The sequence below is a fragment of the Lissotriton helveticus genome, chromosome 3_1 (assembly GCF_964261635.1).
Source record: "Lissotriton helveticus chromosome 3_1, aLisHel1.1, whole genome shotgun sequence".
NCBI classification, from domain to species: domain Eukaryota; kingdom Metazoa; phylum Chordata; class Amphibia; order Caudata; family Salamandridae; genus Lissotriton; species Lissotriton helveticus.
In genome coordinates, this window is record NC_136061.1 from 553,001,891 (window position 1) to 553,021,198 (window position 19,308).

Genomic DNA, 19,308 nt, shown 5'->3' on the forward strand with positions numbered 1-19,308 from the left:
AGGGTGTGAAGAGAAGCCTATTGTAAATAAAAAACAGGGTCTGAGTGAGGGTCGCTGCTCTGGAAGACTTGCGGAGCTTGATCCAGATTTTGTCCCAAAAGGAAATCGGCCAAGAGACAGACAGATCATGCTCCCAGGATTCTTCCACTTTAGATTTAGATCTGGGGGTCTCACCGGTGTGAAGATATTTGTAAATTGCAGCTGCTTTCGGTGTAGTACGCAAGAAAGAATGAAGTGTGGAAGTGGAGGTAGGTGAAGCAGGAGGTGAGCAGGGCTGAGAGAGGCTATTGTATTTTTTTAAGACTGCGTTTTTAAGCAGGTGGTATTTACCAGCAAAGGAGGCGGGTAAGTCATAAAGAGAGCGGAGGGTGTCGAAGGATAGGATGGAGGAGTGAGAAAAAAGTTGGGAGATCCATTGCAACCCTCGGGTATGCCAAGTTTTCCAGAAAAAGGGTCTGTTACGGATGAGTAGTGATGTATTATGCCATATGGGGGAGGAGAGGAAATCAGCGATGGTAGTAGGGGGTGAGTGAGTGGAAGAGATGAGTAATTTAGTGGTAAACTTATGGTTTGAGTAGGAATAGAGGCAGGTTTACGAGGAAAGGAGAGGTATTCAGCAAAGGTGAAGGGAGAGAGAAGGAGGCGTTCGAATTTGGCCCATAAAGGACATGGGGCGGTAGGGTCTTGTAGCCAAAAAGAGGCCTGCCTCAACTGGAACGCCTTGTGGTAAGCAGGGAAGTCTGGGAAGTTAGCCCCTCCTTCTGATTTAGGACGAATCAGACGTGGTAGGGACATTCGTGGTTTCTTTTTATTCCAAAGAAAGGAGATTAGAATAGAGTTAATCTTTTTGAAAAATTTTGAGGGTATAGGGACCGGAATGTTGGAGAGGGTGTAGAGAACAAGGGGAGACAGCATCATTTTAATGGTATCCAGGCGACCCCACCAGGATAGATAAAGGGGGTGCCACTTGGATGTGAGATCCGTTAATTTTTGAATACATTTGGATAAACACAGGGAAACTGTATCTGGAATGGTAGGGGTAACATGCATCCCTAGGTATTTAATATTGGAGGATTTCCACGTGAAATTAGAGGCGGCAAAATCGGGTTGGAATGTGAATTTAGTCAAGGGGAGGATCTCACATTTATCATTATTGAGTTTATAGCCAGATATTTGGGAATAAGCTTGGACTTCAGTAAGAAAGGCAGGAATGGAAACGGAAGGGTCAGAAATAAATAGCAAAATGTCATCCGCATAGGCGGCTAGTTTGATGTGGGAATTGGACAGTTGGAAACCATGAATGGAGGGATTTTGACGAAGCTTGGAGAGGAAGGGTTCTAAAGCCAAATTAAAAAGAAAGGGAGATAGGGGACAGCCTTGGCGAACCCCTCTTTTTAGATCAAAAAAGGAAGATATCTGCCCGTTAGCACACACCGCTGCACGTGGGTTAGAGTAAAGTAGTGAGATTAAGGATATAAAAACAGGACCAAAACCAAACCAACGGAGGGTGTGAAATAAATAAGTCCATTCAACCCTATCAAAGGCTTTTTCGGCATCGAGGGCAATGGCCGCAAGGGGATAGGGTAATGGGCGAGATTTAGAGAGGATGTTAAAGAGAAGCCTGGTGTTGTCAGTGATAAAACGGCCTTTGACAAAGCCCGACTGTTCCTCACCCAAAAGGTCTGGAAGAAGAAGGTCAAGACGCGCTGCCAGAGATTTTGCAAAGATCTTATAGTCAATGTTGACCAAAGAAATTGGTCTGTAGTTCTTGCAGTGTTGAGGATCTTTGCCTTCCTTGGGTATGAGGCAAATATGGGCGTCAGAGAAAGAGCCTGAGGAGGAACCTAAGGAGAGGAAGGTGCCAAGGAGGGAGTGGAGTCTAGGGATAAGGAGCTTTGAAAAGTGGAGGAAAAATTCTACTGTAAAGCCGTCCGGCCCAGGGGCCTTGTCTTTTTGAAGGGTTTGAAGCGCTTTAAGGAGTTCTTTTTGGGATATATCAAGTTCTAAATGGGAGAGGTCAAGTGGAAAGTGAGATGGTTTTTGAATGGAGGAGAAAAAAGTGTCCAGAGCGTGGGAGGCAGGCTGAGTTTCAGAAGAGTATAAGGTCTTGTAGAAGGTAGAGAATTCGGTGAGGATGTCTGCGTCTGTGTGTTTGAGGTTTGAATTGGTGTCGTAGATTGATTCAATGTTTAATTTATTATGTTTCACCTTGAGATAATTGGCTAAAATCTTGCCAGCCTTATTTTTGCCACCATAGAATTTGGCACTAGATTTTAACAAGTACAAGGATGCATCGTCCGTAGATTTTTTGTTGAATTTCATCTTAGCATTAACCAGGGCGGTTAAAGTTTGCTGTGAGCGGGAGGTGAAATAAGAATGCTCCAATTTCTTAATATCCAAAAGGATAGCCTTAGTAAAATCGCGAGCAGCTCTATGTTTTTTAGCAACGAATCCAATAATGAAATCTCTCGCCGCCGCTTTAAAGGCATCCCAAATGGTGTGTTTGGGGACAGGGGAATCATCATTTAGGGAGAAGAACTCATGGGAGAAGGAAGTGAAGGAGGTGGTAAATTTAGGGTCCAGGAGGAGAGAATTATTGAAACGCCAACGTTTAGGGCCCGTTGATTTGGGTAGGATGTCCAATTGAACTAATGTAGGGGCATGGTCAGAGAGTAAGATTGGGCCAATTTCCGCATATGTAAGAGTTTGGGCAATGTTGTGGGTAACAAAGACGTAATCAATTCGGGATTGGGAATGGTGACATGGAGAATAAAAGGTAAATTCTTGAAGGTCTGGATTACAAAGACGCCAGGCATCAATGAGTTTGTGTTGGGAAATAGCTTGAGAAAAGGATTTATGAGATTTGTTAGGGATAAAGTGTGCTTTAGAATTCCTATCTAAAAAGGGATCCAGGGGCTGATTGTAATCACCTGCTAGTATAAAATTATCATCAATGAACCTGGTGATGTGTTGAGAAAATGAGTGCCAAAAAGTGGGATCACCAGTGGTAGGGGCATAAACATTTAGGAGAGAAATTGGAACATTCTTGACAGAGAGTTTGGCATAAATCCATCGACCTTCGGCGTCTGACTCTTGAGCAAGCAAGGAGTGAGAAAGAGCCTTGTGACATAAAATAGCAACGCCATTACGTTTACCATCTCCAGGAGAATAATAAACATCCCCCACCCAACTTCTTTTCAATTTAGCAGATTCATCAGCAGATAAATGGGTTTCTTGTAAAAAAGCAATGTCCACATTCAATCGTGAAAGATGAGATAAGATTCTTTGTCATTTGATAGGGGAATTGACGCCCTTAACATTCCATGTGAGTACTTTCAGAGACATATCATGTCAAAGAAGAAGAAGAAGTCAAAAGAGAAAAAGGGAGTGGAAAAAAGACCCAGAAGATTAAAAGGATCAGGGAGATCAGGGAAATTGATGAAAATCAATACAGTGCAATAATGAGCAAAAGGAGAAGTAGAGAGAAAATAGGGTAGTAAAGAGGAAAAGAGAGGCGAATAGTTTGAAGAAGAGGATAGAACAGTCCGTGAAATAAATAGAATGATAATGAGAGGACAAGAATAGAGAAATGTTCGAAAACCAAAAAAGAGAGACACCTGTGAAACAGAGGACATTGGGAGATTTAAAGGTGAAAAAGATACAAGAAGGAAAGTGAACAACCAGGAAAGAAGGGGAAACATACTTACGGAGGGTAGAAACGAGGAGGATTGAGCACCAGGGGGAGGATACATGAGGAAGTGGATGAGGGGGGGGCGCCAGGCAGAGGAAGCAAGCGCCAGAAGCGAACGAACCAACAGGTCGGAGGGGAAACGCCATACTTTTTATGAAACCTGCAAGGAAAAAAAAAAGGGGGAAACCAATGGTAAGGGAAATAAATGAAAGAGGGTGAGAGCAGAACAATAATAAAGTACAATGAGACGAGTGAAGAAAACAGTGGGGAATCGTACGAACTAACGAACGGAGATATGAGATAAACGACGAAAAAAGAGGGGAAGAACAGGGAAACAGGAACGGCCAGAAAACGTGGCATAAACCAACAGTAATGCATTTAACAGTGCAAGACAAGTATGCGTCTTGATTGGGACTTCAACGCTTCTTCATGCAGGAATCATGGCGGGAAAAGCTGAGGAGGAGCCAGAGAAGTCCATATCAGAGGCTTGGGTTGCATTCAAAAAGCTTCGAAGACGGACAGGATCGTCATATGTCGTAGTTTTGTTGTTGTAGGTCACTCTGAATAGGCAAGGATGAAAAAGACCATATCTGGCTCCAATGGCTCGGAGTTCTGGCCGCATATCCAAGAAGGCCTTGCGACGGCTGGCTGTGGCTCTTGCATAATCCTGCGCAAAGAAAAGACTGGAGCCCATCCATTGCAACCGAGGTGATGCACGAGCCGCTGAGATAACTTTGAGGAGGTCAGTGTACTCTAAGAAGTACATAATGACACCTCTTGGTCGTGAAGAAGGAGAAGAAGTGGAGGGAAGGCGACCCAACCTATGTGCACGCTGAATGTTAAGGACAGTATCCTCAGGTAGATGAAGTAGCTTGGGCAGAAATGATTTGAAGAAGGCAATGGGGTCACTCCCCTCACAATTTTCCGCCAGGCCGTAGATACGAAGATTATTGCGTCTGTTTCGGTTCTCCAATTCTTCAACTTGCTTTTGAAGAGAGGAAATTTGAGACTGCATGTGTGATACTTTAGAGGAAGACTCTTGGAGAGAAGTTAGAGAATGTTCCACCTTGGTGACTCTGGCATCCATCTGGGACCAGTTGTCAGTAAGAACCTGCAGCTTAGTATTCGTTTCTTCCATGAAGGGTCTAAGAGCACGGATCTCTTCCAATAGTAACTCCATTGAGACAGTTGATGTGGATCCCGGTGGCGATGGAGGGTCTTTGTGAAGGCGTTTCGTCGTGATCTTCCCTGGAGGATGGACGGACCGCTCCGTACTGGACTGCGACATTTGAGTGACAAGACCTTGAGAAGCTTCGAGGTGCGCCAATGCAGAGAAGACTTTAGAGTTTTTAAGGAAGACACGACGCGGAGGCTTGGTAGTGCGGTGGGATGCCTTTTTTTCCATAAGAGGGAAGCAGAAAAAAGTTAGTGGTGAAGTTCAGTAATAGTCTCTGCTCATCCAGAGGCGATGAAAAGTGTGCGTCAAAGTCTATATCTGGCAAACCGTATAGGATGCAGGTGTACCAGGTCGCAAGGAAAATGGATGAAACAGCAACACGTTCGCTAAAGGAAGGAGTTAACGCAGTGATGATGGGGGCGTGAAACCACCATGAGGACGCGTGTAGATAATTAGCAGGTTACAGAGCCGAGGAGGTCCATCAAGGAGAGGATATCATGGACGCAGGGGGAGCATGAAAGGGAGAACGTGCAGCAACGACGCTTAAAACTGTCTTGAGTTGTAAATAGCGCCAAACACATGCGCATGAGAGAAGACAGCAGTTTCAGCGAAGAGGCAACTGAAGGGGGAGAGTTCCTCAGAAAGAAAAGTTCACTGGCTTAAAATGGCCGCCAATCAGATAAAACTTGAGTGAAGCTTCGTTAAAATGCGCAGAGAAGTGATATGTGGCACACACATGCAGCAGTGAAGCAGAGCAGTGGACTGTACCTCAGTAGGAAGACTCAATGATGTGTGGGGCTCCGTGGCATACTTGAAAGCTGGCGAGGCAGAAGCGTCATACTCCTCGGTGGCAGGAAAACAAAATGGCGGGCGCGACTTTCAGTCAGCCGCGTCCGCTGCAAAAGTCGGCAAAGCGGCAATTCCGCTACTTGAAAAGGACCGCATCTTAAAGCCCCTTGTCGACGGCGGTCTCCGGTCGATGAGATGGTGCTTTGCAGGTGCAGGCAGGGTGATAGAGGCGGCGAAAGCCCTCAGCAACCCGGAGCGCTCACATCCGTGCTGCCGTCCTCGTCGGGCGCCAAGCCACGCCCCCCATATTTTTCAATCTTACACCTTCATGCACGAAGTAAAGGAACGGTGGGGTGAAAAAAGGAAGAATAACATGCTCTTTACGACATTTCTAAACCTCAAAATGCAATTGGACTAATATTGGAGAGTATCGGAGACAGGCCGCAGGCACAAAGAGGCTGTCAGAACAGAAAAATGTCCACTTACTTAAAGTGGCATATCTAAAATAGTAATATGAAATCCAACCTTCCCAGTAAAGAGGATTTATCATTGCCCTTCCAAAGATATAAAACACGACACAGCTACTCCTTTCTAACCAGGAATTCTAGCTTAAAAGAATGTATTAAGCAATTCCCAATGTTAATCTATGAGAAGAGTAGGCCTCACAGTAGTGAAAAACAAATGTAGGTGTTTTTCACTACGAGGACATGCAAAACTTAAATGTATCTGTCCTACCTTTTAGTAACATAGCACCCTGCCCTATAGGCTACCTAGGGCCTACCTTGAGGTGACAAGTGTAATAAAATGGAAGTTTAAGGCTTGGCAAGGGGTTTTTAATGGAAAAACCAAGGGGAGAGCGAGGGATAGGACAGGGGGTTGGTCCCAGTCCCCAAATTGATGCTAGACTCAAACGATGTGGATGGACCCACTATGTGTGCGCAATACAATCACTATGTGTAGTATGAACATGGACCCATTAGGTGTTCTTAAAAGACCCCTCACACACCAACATGGTTGGTGTCATGCTTCCTCATTGGGGTCCCAACCGGGCGGCCGAGTGCCCCCCAGTTGTACTACGACACCTGATTACAGCGGAGCTGGTGTTGTGCAGGTATGTGATGTGAGGTGAATTACAAAAGTTAACAATATCTTTTAATATTCGCGGCTCAGGATATGGTTAAAAGCAATATGTGTAGTGCAACTATTTGGGGATTATTACCGTTAGTTGACTATGTGTGTCGGTCTACATGTTTCAGCCCGTTTAAAAAGTTAAAGGGCTTTCTTCAGGACCGGGTGAGTGACTAGTGAGTGGCAAAGTTGAAGGATGCCACGTGAAACCTGTGCGGTACCTACACACGCGCTAAGGTGTGTGGTGTAAGTGTTGGCGTACTCACTGACACTCTAAAAATTACCTGTTGTGAGAGGAAAAAGGACAAGACAAGACATATAATTTGTCACAACATAAAATGCAATCCTTAGGGAATGTAAGAAAGTGCTTTAGTCATTGTCTACGTGACTACTACAGAGATTGTCGTGCTGGAATGTTGCCCATGCTCGCAGAGACGTAAGAAGAATCATTGCATGCTGTGCCTGTAAGGAAATGAGTACTGGCTAATAAGTGCGAGCGCGCGATTGCCAAGGTAGTAATAGCGAGGTCTCGAGCAGGCAAGTGGCTACAACAACTAGGGTGCCTGGGCCAGGAGGCCCGTTGAGGGTAGTGGTGGCGCCCTGTGGAGTCCATCGGCTGTGCATGCTGAAGCACCGTGCGGTGAGTGAGGGCCACTAGGAGGCTGTGCCAAGTGGTCCACGGCGCACTGTGCATAGAGATTTATTATGCAAAAAAACGTTTACATGCGATCGTGTGACATTGTGCACTGAACATCGATATAGAGGTAGAATAGTTAAAAACATGCACGTTTGTTATGTGGTCATAGTTTCAATATTTACAATGTTTAGGGTTATTATGCAGATTATCGAGGCTAGGGGGGTGCTCTTCTGAAGTCCCAATCTGAAAGTCAAGGGCGACATAATGAACATAATAGTCTATGTGGGCTCAAATGGCTAACAATGTTGGAGTGCGCATTGACTTACTTGGTCTCGGTGAGTGCCCCAATTCAAACCTGTATCAGTCCCCCGTAGTCCCGTCCGGTGCAGGGTGCTGCGAGGGAAGAAGCTTTTGTAGTGAAAGACCAAGCCCCGGTATGTGTCGGGTAGCATGTCTGAATTGGCAGTGACTCAACATCAGACTACTGCGCATGCGCGCACAGGCATGCTGTAGGTTAAAAGATTAGACTGGATGCCCGACTTTGGGCATCCAACTCGGCTGACATCTTGGAGTGGAGAGGCTCGAATGAGTAATTGTATTGGAGACATGTCACCTGTAAATGCTATTTGTGGACAGAGTGGGTCAAGGAGGCTTTGTGCAAGTTAGCGCGGGTATTGCGTGCTGGATCCTTGTGGTGTCTAAAACAGACTTAGTCTCAGAGCCCCTAGACAGTGGGCAAGAGTGGTAGCTTGGGGACTTGGCCACTTAGTGTACACAAGTGTGTGCCACTTGGTGGCCGATAGTAGGGCTGGAGGTCATTTTGATCATGGAAATGTTCTAATATGTTGAGGTCACATGTTTTAAAGCCTTAAGAAGGGAGTCATAAGTTAGGCTTGGACACTGTGGTGTCATTTGTAATCTACAGAAGTGTCTGATAGAGGTGGAGTACATGCTGTTATGGTCTATTGAGGCTATTCCATGGAATATTGTCATTGAGACCTGTCTTATGGCTGGATAACCGATAGATCCATCTCTGTTCTTTCTGTAGTAGTTGGTGTTGTATATTCGGCATATTTAGGTCCAGTGCCTACATGATGACCCAGCGCATGTCGTGTGTCGTATGACCTGCTTCGAGGAAGTGGTTGGTCATTTTTGTGGTGTTTTTTCTGCAACTTATGGTGCTCCGGTGTTCACAGATTCTAGTATTCACCTTTCTGTTTGTCATCCCAATGTAGGTGAGATTGAGGGGCACACAATAGGGTATATCACATGTTCCATGTTGCAATTAGTGTGTTGTCGTAGTTGCCATGTCTTGACTGGTTCTAGGTAGAGGTTCTTGGTGGCATACGCTGCAATTGCCATATGGGAAGTGGCCGGTGACTTTTGGGAGATCCCATGCATTTAGGGCAGTGTGCCCCGGCTTTTGCTGTTGGACCGGTTGTATTGATACTAGGGCATCTTTTATAGATTTAGCTTTTTGTGTGATAATATGGGGGGTCCCAATTGAGGTTCCCTGTCTTGAGGATTTGACAATGTTATTTTATGATGTGGGAGACCTTGTTGGAGACGGTGTTGAAGGTTGTGACACATGTCAAAGGTGTCGGGGTGGCTTCACGTGACTGTATTTCAATGAGCCCCTTGCAGTTTTGGTTCCGTGCTCATTTCCTGCCTTTATATGTGATGTGTTTACGGTACCCACACTCCAGTAGTTTGTTACTCAAGTCCTTGGCTTGGTCTTTGAAGTCTGCCACATTGCTGCAGTTTCTTCGCAGCCGAAGGTACAGGCCGTAAGGGAGATTCTCCCGCAGGGACCTGGGATGGAAGCTGGAGAAATGTAGGAGTGAGTACCGGGCCGTAGGTTTACAGTGCGTTTTGCTCTTTAGGTAACCATCGTCAGCTTCGATGTCAAGATCTAGGAATGTGGTTTTGTGGTGATCAAATCTGTGTGTGATTTGAGGTTCTGGTCACAGGTATTGAGCCATCGGCAGAATGTTATGAGTGACTGTATCTCCTTCCCAGATGAATAGGATATCATCTATGTACCGTTTATAGAATTTTATTTCAGGGATCCGTGAAATGTTGTTGGTAAATATGCACTTGGTCTCGAAATCATATACATAGAGGCCGGCCACACTGGGGGCGCCCCGGTAGGGGTAACTTGTTTTTGTGTATCTTGGGCACTATGTAGAAGTATGGTATTTTGCCCGTCATGTTGGTTAAGAATTTGGCTTCACTGGGCTAGATTTGTCCTGTGGTTTCTGCTTTTTCAACCAGTGTGTTGATGTGTGATCTGACTCTCACTAGGATCCTGGGTGAGTTTTCCATAGTTCTTGGTGTCCCTGAGGAGTCTTTCACATTCCAGTCGGCAGTCTTCTTTGTTCATGATAACTGTTCCTCCGCCTTGTCAGCAGGTTTTATGACAATGGCGTGGTTTGATCTCAGCGTTTGTATGGCTAGGCGTTCGGCTGTACTGGTGTTCTGGAAGGTGTGGTTCTCATCAAGTGCTTCAATTTCCTTGAAAACAGCCAGTTGGTAGACTGCAACCTCTGGAGGGATGGCATTGGGTGGTGGCATGAAGGTGGATTTTACTCTGAAGTGAGTATCTCCCTCTTTCTCGATGGTTTGTTGGGATGGTGAGTGTTCAAAGAATGCTTTCAATCTATGTTTCCGAAAGAAAGCCGCTAGCTCACAGTGTAGCTGTAATTTGTCTAGTCTGGCCGTAGGTACAAATTCGAGTCCTTTTTCTAAGACTGCAAGTTCGGTTGGTGTCAAAATATGGGACGAGAGGTTGGTCACTAGGCTCATCCCGTGCTGGGGCCTGGTTGATGTTCCTTGGTTTTGCTCCTCGTCTGTGCTCCTTCGTACAGGTCGTCTCCCCGATGGATTTTTTTCCCTTGTTGTCTTCTTTCCCGGCCTCGTTGGCCTCCGCTTAGAAAAGGGAATCGTTGGTTCTGATTCATATAAGGAGGCGGTGGTGGGGGTCCAAAGGGCTTGTTTCAGCTGTATCCGTATTGTTCATGCATCTGGGGGTATGGGGCTAAGTGGTGGATGTTTGGTCCTGGTGGCCCTTGTATCCATGGTTATTGCCAAACGGTGTTTCTTCCCCTTCCCTGCTGCCTTCTTCTATAGTTGTTTGAGCTAAAATTACTGCTCCCTGATCAGTCTTCGTCTGAAGACCCTTCTGATGTACCAGTCCTCTTGGGATCTTTGTATTCAGTGTCAGCGTAACGGTGTTTACACGTAAGAACATTTTTTGAGGTCTTTTGGAAATTTGTTAATTTTGCTTTGTGTCAGGCTTTCTTTATATTCATTGATCTCCTTGTTGGTCTCATTCAATCTTTTTTTAAATGAGGTAAGAGTAGCTTTGAAATGTGCCTCAGTGGTTTGGATTTCAATGAGGATGGCCTCAGAGAGGCGCTTGGCTGTCTGAATAATTAGGATGATCCAGTCACGTGTGCACCGCAACGCTATCTGTGCCCAATTCTTGCGGAAGGTCTTGTCTTCCAGGAAGATGCGGGGAGCATTCGTGACTACGAGTCCTCTCGGGGCTGTGTTGTTTCTCAAATATTTGGTGAGGATAACCCCGTGGAGAACTGTTCTTATGCAGTTACATTTTTTCTCATTAAGGCTTTCTCAATCAGCCATTTGGGCAATCGATGTCGCTACGTTGAAGTCTGCCATAAGTGGAGGGTTAGCTAAGATGTTGTTAACATCGTCCAGGGTGAAACCCAAGCCCTGATTCTCTGCCATAGTATAACTAGACTCAGTGCAATCTACCTTGATAAAAACGTTAGCTCTCACAGCTGTGCGCTGCAAAATTACTGGAAAAACCAAGGGGAGAGCGAGGGATAGGACAGGGGGGTTCATCCAGGCCCCCAAATTGATGCTAGACTTAAACAATGTGGACGTACCCACTATGTGTATGCATTACATTGGACAACTGGGCCTTATGGGCCTAGCGGCGCAGGGCACGCCTGATATCTCTGGGTTCACCTGCCTTATCAGACAGAGACACGAAACACTCTGTTAGGCGTATAAAATCAAGTTTATTAGCTGCAGCTAAGCACAGTGGTCCTAGAAGTACACCAGTGGTAAGTGCTCAGGAGACTGCCACTTCATTCCGTGGCGTACAGTCTTTTATACAGTACACATTTACAATATTCACTCCCAAAACATACAGAACTGACAAATAGGAAAAGTTCGAAAACAAGCTATCGGGTATCTTGTATACGCCCTTCTTTCAGACCCCGTGTTCTCCCCTCCCCTCAAGTTAATCAATGCTAGTGCATGTAATTCAATTTGCAGGTGGCAGGACGTATTTGCGAGCCTCAAAGGACAGTTGTGTAACTAGAGAATACATAGAAAGAATAGTGAAGGCCAGTTAAACAGGATAAGATAAAGGAAGAATGCTGAGACCCACACAGCCAACTAAGACAAGGATCAATCAGTCTAGACATGGATTAACTAACTCTGCCGGTTCCTGACAACGGTTTCTTAAACAAGGACAAAGGGTTACTCTTTAACAGGAGAGGCGAGCAGCTGAAAAGGCAAAAACATTATGTTCGCCGTGTCGCCTGAGTGAGGGCAACACAAAATGGCGGCTGTCACAAAATGGCGGCTGACTACGAAGCAAATTCGACATTCACGGAACCTCAAACCCGACTTTTTCCATTACTCAGGCAAAACACAAAGGACTCACTCTAGTCTGAGTCAATGTCAATGGTCATTGAGCTGTTGCTACAACATCATCTTAATGTATTCTGTTTGCTGTGACACAGGCTTTGGAACACACAAGGTGGCACAAAGACCGCAGAGAGCGGGGCCACATTGCAAACAGAGACAACAGGAGAAAATGATGGCTAAAATCATTCCAAGAAAAGTTAACACTTTCCATCCCCATGTGGACAGTAGTCCCCAAAACCATCTCATCACAGATCAATCTCCTGAGTCCTGATGAATAGACTCGGAAATGACATGTAGCTTAGAAATGGCTTGGTAACTGTAGGAGCATTATCTGGAATGTAAATGCAGCAACTAGACCCAATCAATTTACAAACTCCTCCTCTATCAGCAAGAACAATGTCTAGCACCATTCTGTTTTGTAAAGTCATAAGACGATCCGCCTGAAGTTCGGCCGTTAAATTACTCAAGGCTTCGGAAGTTACATTTATGGTAGCCTCGACAACACAAACCAACTGTCTAATGTTTCTGCTATTGACCATTGGGCACAAAAAGGGGAGGAACCCTTTAATGAAGTCTCCTCCCTCTTGTCCAGCTGTGTCTCCAGAATCAATAACTCCTCTACCATATTTTTTCCTGTGGTGTCCTGAAGGAGCAGTGTATGCAGGGGGAAGAAGAAAAGCTATATAACATGTTCCTGAAAAATAGGCCGGAAGCCATGTGTAAGCCCTATCATGACAGACACATTATGTACCTTGAGATGGGACTAGCAGAGAAGAAATCAAGGGGGAATAGATGTAAGTATGAGAACAATCACTCTTTTCCTGTTTATTCTTATTATTCTGACCAGTTATTTGCAAACACAGGGTGCCTTTATGCGGTACAGTCCAAATTGGTAGGGATCTTCTTTCCTTAGCCCTATCAGTAAGGTGAGTAATGTAGCGAGTCACATTCCAACCATCATATGCTCATTTCTCGTCCACGGGAATCTTACTAATGTCGGCAATTTTAGCCATAGTCACTATTCCTTTTATCAAAGGCCTATTACTATAGTCTGATCCACCAGCATAGATATCACCAGGAGGATATCGGAGTTGGTTCTGATATGCATTGGAAAACATAGCCAAATAAGCCCAAGCGGAACCTTCATATGAAAACGGGAGAACTAAATATGGCATCCCTTTCTCAGCGTTATGGGGAAAAAGCCCACAGACCCAACAATCAGTAGTGTTAACTACCAGTTGATGCTGATGTAACAACTGGACGAAAGAATTGTTAAAATATTCTGGTCTTCTAGCTTGATCATGGTCTGGGAGTGTGTAGAATTTATGCGGGGAGTCAGTAGAAGAAAAGAGCAAAGGAACAGAAGTCGGAACAGGTGCTTGCTGCACAGTGTGGACAATCCAACCCACAAAAGCTAATAAAATACATAAACATACTAGAATACATAGTGCTACGCCACATCGACTAAATAGCAATTTCTTGTATTTGTTTCTTTTCACAATCATAACATAATTCCCTTCCATCTGAGTATCCACTACTCTAAAGGCGTTGCTCACGATAATCTTCCTAGATCACTTGGCTGTGATCATTAGCCGTCCTATGACACTGCAAGTCCTGTTGACCTAGTCACTATTCAGGTCACAGCTCAAGACTCCTACCGTGACCCTGCAACTTGATGGACAGTGGAAAGGAAATATCTTTTCCAATAAACAGTAATAACATAAAAAGAAAACGCAATTCAATTGTCTTTTATCGACCTGGACCTTCGGTCGTACCGGGTCTTGCCAGGTACCGTTTGGTCGTTAAACAAAGTTTCTGGGTTCGTCGTATCCAGTCTTAGATGGGGTGGTACAGCTTCTTGTAGCACATCATCATCTTCTTTTTCAGAGTTTGTCCAATCCAGGCGTGCACTACTAAAAGGTACAATTATCGCCAATGCCTTCTTGAAGCCACTGATCATAGGGTAAAGGCAGGGGTACCCTCTTACAGTGCACTCCGTGGATCCAATTTTTCTTTCCGGCGACCTTCACAGCTGTACGTGTTGTTTAAAGGACTTGTCGCGGCGGCCCCCAACGAGGTTCCAGATTTTTCTTCCTCTGAAAATTCTTCACACAAACATAATCTCCAGGTCGGATGGAATGACCTGGATCTGTGGAGGCCTCCGGTAAAGCATTTTGGACCTGTTGATGAATAACACGTAATTTAGTGGTGAGGTCATGCAAGTAGTCAACCAACAATGGGTATGGAATATCCGAGTACTTTTTAGGTCGAGGGACTCCCCAAACATTGGCTGGGCGTCCAAAAACGACCTCATAAGGACTAAGTCCTAAACGAGAATGCACAGTTGTTCTCGTGGAGAGAAGTGCCAAAGGTAAAGCGTCAGGCCAAGCGAGGCCTGTGCTGGCCTGAATCTTCGCTAATTTGAGCTTGAGAGTGCCATTATAGCATTCTACCAAACCTGCTGACTGAGGATGGTTTGCCGCATGAAATTTCTGTCTAATCCCAAGACCGGCACACACCTTCTGCATAATTTGACCCACAAATTCACTTCCATTGTCACTCCAGACAATGCGCGGCAAACCAAACCTTGGGAAGAATTCTTTCAAGAGGACTTTGGTAGTGGACAAGGCAGTATTATCCTTTAGGGGGTAAGCCTCTATCCATCTGGAAAAGGCACAGACCACCACAAGGACATACTTGAGGTTGTTGGAATGTTCCATATGGATGTAATCTATTTGTAAAACCTCAAAAGGATACGTAGGGGGAGAAAAATGACCTGCCGGAGTTGGGGTTCCCTTTCCTGGATTATGCATTATACAAACAATACAATGCTTCACTACATTTTCCGCACATTTTGGAATACCCTCATTCTGCCATACTGGAGCCAAAAGCTTACATATTCCTTTCACACTGATATGAGCTGGACCATGCGCCATAGTAACTACAGGTAGTACATAGGCATCTGGTAACAACCATCGCTGATGCTCCGACAATTCCGTCCAACATCCTGTTTCATCCAACATTCCCCTACTTTCTCTCCACTTGCTCAATTCCTTCTCAGTCGCTTCTGCTTGAATCATTTTCACACTTTCCACTGTGTCCTCACACATACCTCCTTCTCTAACCCAATTTGCAGGGCCTGCAACATACATATGGCTCTTAACATTCGTCGCTGTTTCCTTCGCTACTTCATCTGCGAATGCATTCCCTCGACCTACATCATCAGTGATCCTCTTATGCGCACTGCACTTTACAATCGCTATTTGGGTAGGCAAGGCAAGTGATTCAAGAAGGTCAGTAACCAACTGACCATGCTGTATTTTAGTCCCATGGGAAGTAAAGAATCCTCTTTCCTTCCACAAGCGACCAAAACTATGAGCCACGCCAAAGGCGTATTGGCTATCGGTGTAAACAGTCACTCTCTTTTCTTTCGCTAACACGCATGCTCTCGTCAGCGCAATCAACTCAGCTGCTTGTGCTGAATTGTGTGTAATGCGTGCAGTTTCTACTATTGTATGCAAAATGGTAACAGCATAGGCTGCAGTCGTATCACCATTAGGAAGCTTAAAACACGAACCATCTACCCATGGTGTATCTTTTAGATCTATTCTGCCTTTAGTTTCCTCCTCTGTTCGGAGAAGACAATCCTGCTGATTTTGTGTATCCTCCTCTTCTGGAGTAGGTAACAATGTTGCCGGATTCAAAACATTGCATCGTTTGATGTGTATATGACTTGCTAAAAGCGTCAACTCATATCCAGATAAACGAGCACTCGTGAGATGTTGCGTTTTCGTTCTGTTCAAGAGAGTATCTACTGCATGTGGTACCATGACAACAATTGTATGATCTAATACTAATCCAGCAGATTGACGAATAGAGATCGCTGCTGCTGCTGTTGCTCTGAGACAGCTAGATAACGCCTTGGCTACTGGATCCAAAGTAGCCGAAAAATAGGCACATGGCCTTTGTTTGTCTCCAAATTGTTGTGTCACGTTCATGCACATAGAGTGTAAAAGGCTTACTATAGTCTGGAGTACCCAACACAGGAGCAGAACACAAAGCAGTACGTAAGTCAGAAAAACTCTTCTGACATTCGTCAGTCCAAGGAAGAGGTTGTGGTGTGTCTTTCAGAGTAAGTGCCAACAAAGGTTTAGCTAGTAGGGAAAAATTTAGGATCCACTGTCTGCAATAGGAGGTAATACCCAAAAAGGCACGCACTTCCTTTTGCGTGGATGGTACAGACATTCGTGAAATTGCATGAATACGTTCTGGAGTCAATTGCCTTACCTCCTTCAACAAGAGATGACCTAAATAGGTAACCTCTTGTCGGCAATATTGTAACTTAGAGGGTGACACCTTATGATGTAAATCAGACAAGTGGCGCAAAAGCAAAATAGTCGCATCTTTACAGACATCTTCTGAATCGGCAGCCACCAACAAATCATCCACATACTGAATTAGAGTAGCACCGGAAGGCAAAGAGAAGAAATCCAATTGGGATTTCAAAGCTTGGCTATAAATGGAAGGACTCTCACAATAGCCTTGAGGTGCACGTTTAAATCTAAAGCTTCGGCCTCCGAGAGAGAAACCAAAGAGATCTCTACTTTCCTCAGCAATAGGAATACTAAAGTAAGCATTCTTAAGATCGATAACCGAGAACCAGGCAGCCAAAGCAGGTACCATTGTGAGCAAAGCAGTGATATCTGGAACAACAGGAAACTGAGGGACAACAATTTTGTTGACCTCTCAAAGATCAATTACAAAACGATACACAGGTGGCTTAGAAGGATCGGTACGTTTAAGAACAGGCAAAACAGGACTATTGCAAACGTTTCCTCTCGTTTCTTCAATGATATCCTTCTGAACTAAATCATGCACAATAGCCAACAAAGCCCTTTCACCATCGCTAGAAATCTTGTATTGAGGAATACGTGGCAACTGAACATCTGGTTTGACAGTAATCACGTAAGGTGGTATTCTGAGCAAACCAACATCATTGGGACCCGTGGCCCAAAGCGTAACAGGAAGTGAACGCAATTCAAGTGGAAGTTGATCTTTAGACAGATACATAGGAGAAATCAATTTATCACCCAACGTAAGATGTACACCAAAGGGGGAACAATACAACGTGGCATGTAGGCGTTTCAACAAATCCAAGCCCAACAAATTCTCACCGCAACCAGTCGTTAAAATGAGCAGAGCTTCTAAATCGTAAGGACCAACAGAAATGGCCAAGGGACATGAAACTGGGTTGCTAACTGGGGCTCCAGAGAATCCTACATAAACATTTGTTAAGCCAGACAAAGGTGCCCCAGGGAGTTTGGAGTGAATAATAGAACTTCTCATTGCACCGGTATCCAAAAGAAATGGCTTTGAAACACCCAATGTAACAACGTTAACATAAGGCCCATCCTGATCCACTGGAACTGATACCACTCCCTTGCTTTGCCCATGGCTGTCCTAGCTAGTGGAGAAGACAGAATTGTCGTTCTCAATACAATAATCGTCATTGTAATACTGTGCAGACTGAGAATTCTGCTGATCAAAATAATTCATAGTGTTCTGTGGGGGCAAGGAAGGCTGTCCTTGAGACGACACACCTCGTCCTCTACCCCTGGGTGCTGACTGAAAACCACCACGACCTCGTGGCCCCGAGAGTCCACCATTACGTTGCAACAAAACCGGACAACTATTCTTGAAATTACCGTCCTCTTTACAATAGGCACATTGATTAGGACCCAACTGAGATCGTGGAACAAAAGATGTAGGTTTCTGCAATAATCTTTGAAACTGTGGAGGCTGTTGCGATTGATTCTGAGCAGAACGAGGGGGATAAGCTTGTTGCAAAAGAACCTTCGTTTTCAACTCTTTAGTCTTTTTCTCTGCTTTATCCTTTTCTTCCTTATCCCTGTTCTCGTAATACTGAGCAGTAGCTAATATCTGGGCAGACGAAGAAACGGCCCACAAACTCTCGGAATCCTTGAATTTATGCGATAATTCAGGAAGTAAATTAAACACAAATGTATCCACAAATAATCGCTGTCCACCCTCCGTACTCATATCTTGACCACTGTGGTCAATGAAAGTCTCTTCGAAACGAGTAAAGAAATCAGAAACACTCTCATCTTTCTTCTGTTTACAAGCAGCTAACTTATCCCAATTAACTCGAAGGGCAGGCATCATCGTTTTCATCAGAGCTATTATTCTACCAGGCAATTCAGTGATCAAAGCATCGGGTTTAGTACCACGTACTTGTAGCGCATCTGCGGCAGTTAAAGCAGCCCAATTACCACCCAAAGCTTGATCGTGATCTGCCTTACGAATCGGAGCCCATAATGCTTGAGGAACTACATTACCCATCAGCAAATCAATATCTGCGGCGGGCCTGCAGGGGGAGGCAAGATGGCGGTCTAAGCGATAGACCGGTTTGCAGCACTTCACTGAGCTCCGATGTTTCTATGCTGATTATGCTGATTATGGTTGACCGAGATTGATCTTGGACAGAATCGGTTCATGAATGATATGGGCTTTTCTGCTGACTAAAAAGAAACTGTAGACCAAGATACCGAGTATCGGAGTATCGGAATTGCGGTAAGCGGAGGACTCCGAGCTAACGAGCTGACGTTCTGCCTTCGTTCCTGCCTTCGTTCCCGCCTACGGGTCCTTGTTACTCCTTGATGCTAACTTGCAAAAGCGTTATGATACAAGTGCTTCTACAGTGCTACAAAGTAAATGAAAACCGTGAACAGTATCTGAGCCTACCCGTGTTTGCTTGGGGGTCCGAGGCTTTTCCGCACGGTGTTTCAGGTGGACTCAGACCTACGCTGACAGCGGCGCTTCAGTGGGCGTATCAGACGGTGCGATCCTCAAAGGAAGAGAACGTTGAGGAAGCCAAGGTCAGCAGTAATGCCGCCGAAAAGTGCCTCAGCCGCCGCAACCAGAGCACGGATCGCGAAGGCAGCCAGAGTGCTGCGCAAGGAGGCAGAGAGGCAACAACGAGAGGGTCCATTGGATGGTGAAGAATCCGATAACACGCAGGTTAAAGCAGCGAGTTCAAAGACAAAGAAACAGCCGGTTTTGCCCGCGAACAACACCCCAAGACAAGAAATTCTAGCATCACATAGAAAGCTAAGTAATACGGGTGGGAGGTCTGTACTTGACTTATTATTGAAGAAAACACCGATTCAAGCTAACTTGCAGACT